This window comes from Emiliania huxleyi (genome assembly GCF_000372725.1).
Source record: "Emiliania huxleyi CCMP1516 unplaced genomic scaffold EMIHUscaffold_318, whole genome shotgun sequence".
Taxonomy (NCBI): Eukaryota; Haptophyta; order Isochrysidales; family Noelaerhabdaceae; genus Emiliania; species Emiliania huxleyi.
In genome coordinates this window covers 43586-45677 of record NW_005199616.1, presented here as the reverse complement: position 1 = coordinate 45677, position 2092 = coordinate 43586, and the positions used below count along the sequence as shown (strand labels likewise).

Below are 2092 nucleotides of genomic sequence, written 5' to 3'. Positions count from 1 at the left end.
ACCAACCTCTCTCCCGCCTCCCCCTGACTTGCTCGGAAGCTGTCCCTCAGGCGCGGCGCTGCCCAACCCACAACCAACCTCTCTCGGCAGCCTCCCCCCTGAACCTTCTCGGAAGGTTCCTCAGGCGCGGCGGGCAGGCCCCAACTCCGCCTCGCACTGCTCGAGCGCCAGCGGAGGGGAAAGGACGTCAGACAGGCCCGCCGTGCCGGCCGACGCTGCAGCTGCCGACGCCGCGGCGGCGGCGGTGGCGGGGCAGCAGCAGGAGGCGCTTCTTCACGGGGAGAAGGGCGGAGGCGGCGGAGGCGGTGGCGGCGGAGGCGGGGGCGGCGGCGGAGGCGGTGCCGGCGGAGGCGGGGGCGGCGGCGGAGGCGGTGGCGGCGGAGGCGGGGGCGGCGGCGGAGGCGGTGGCGGCGGCGGCGGCGGAGGCGGTGGCGGTGGCGGCGGAGGCGGAGGCGGAGGCGGTGGCGGAAGCAGCGGCGGCGGCGGAAGCAGCGGCGACGGCGGAGGAGATGGCGGCTGCTGCCTCGGGAGCGGTCTGAGCGGTGGAGGTGGCAGCTGCGGCCTAGGGATGTGGGAGTGGCCAGGCAGCCCGTCGGCGCGGGGTGGTGAGGAGAGCAGCAGCAAGGAGTGGAGGAGCGCGTCGGAGGAGCCCGACCTCGCGGCCTGTTGATTGGCAATTAATTAACCGTTAATTAGCAGTGAATTAGGAGCGCGTCGGAGGAGCCCGACCTCGCGGCGGCCGTCGGTCTTCAGCCGACAAAGCACACCGCAAGCTCGCCAGGCCGCCCGCGACGCAGCTCGAGCTCCGAATCCCTTCCTTCCTTCAGGAGCCGCCATTGATGAATCAGGCCGCGCGACGCAGCTGGAGCTCCGAATCCCTTCCTTCCTTCAGGAGCCGCCATTGATGAATCAGGCCGCGCGACGCAGCTCGAGCTCGAGATGGACGCGTTTCACCTGGCGGGCCGCTCCGCCGCCTCGAAGCTGCCCGCCAACTTGCCCCTCTCCCCGCACGCGCGGCAGCTCTGCGAGAGGCTGCTTCGGCTCGAGCCGAGCGCGCGGCTGGGCGGCGGCGCGGCAGGCGCCGCCGACATCCGCTCGCACCCCTTCTTCGGGTGGGGGGGCGCGGAGTGGGAGGAGCTGCTCGGCAAGCGGATGGCTGCGCCCCTCGCGTCGTGCCTCGCGGCGCGCCCCGCCCTCGAGGAGGCTGTCGGGATTCCGATGGCGGAGGTGGGGAGATATAGGGAGATATAGGGGAGATATAGGGAGATATAGCCCTCGAGGAGGCCGTCGGCATTCCGATGGCGGAGGTGGGGAGATATAGGGAGATATAGGGGAGATATAGGGAGATATAGCCCTCGAGGAAGCCGTCGGCATTCCGATGGCGGAGGTGGGGCGCCGGCTGCTGGAGCACATGCGGCGCGTGAGCGGCGTCTCTTCACACCTGCAGCTGTGAACAGGGGGCGGCGCTGCTCGGACTCGACGGCGACGGCACGGGGGCCAGCGACGGCTCGGACCCCGACGGAACAGCTGAGGCCACCGCCGACGGCGGCGACGGCGGCGACGGCGGCGGCGACGGCGGCGACGGCGGCGGCGACGGCGGCGACGGCGACGGCGGCGACGGCGGCGGCGGCGACGGCGGCGACGGCGGCGGCAGCGACGAGAGCGACGAGAGTGGCGGCAGTGGCGACGGCCCGTCGACGCGCGAGCCGTCCGCCTTCCCGCCGGCGGCGGTGATGCGCCACAGGAAGACGCCGATCACGGCCGCCCGCCGCGTGCGCTCCTCGCCGCAGCTCGAGGGAGGAGCGCCCGCGCCGCCCGCCGCGCCGCCCGCCGGGGTGGCGGCGCCTCCGCCGACGTCGCTACGGGAGGCGCTGGCGCAGGCGCCGTTCCGGCGGTGCGTGCGGCCGCTTCCGCCGCGGTCGTCGCGCGAGGCTGCGGACGCTGTTGGGCCTCCTCCGCCGGCCGATTCGCTCGTGCTGGACATGACTCCCGACGGGAAGGCGACTCTCTCTCTCTCTCTCTCATCCATCTCTCTCTCTCTCTCTCTCTCTCTCTCTCTCTCTCTCTCTCTCTCTCTCTCTCTCTCTCTCTC

General features: G+C 72.8%; 1 protein-coding gene across 1 annotated transcript in view; it reads left to right on the top strand.

Annotated features, from left to right (window-relative positions):
• Nucleotides 1-1121, top strand: part of EMIHUDRAFT_430570 (hypothetical protein) — a 3239-nt gene extending 2118 nt beyond the window's left edge. Inside the window, exons 4-5 of the mRNA XM_005774209.1 lie at nucleotides 708-781; nucleotides 914-1121. The gene's annotated coding sequence lies outside the window, so the exon portion shown is untranslated. The remainder of the gene's footprint in view (nucleotides 1-707; nucleotides 782-913) is intronic.
• The last annotated feature ends 971 nt before the right edge of the window (nucleotides 1122-2092 follow it).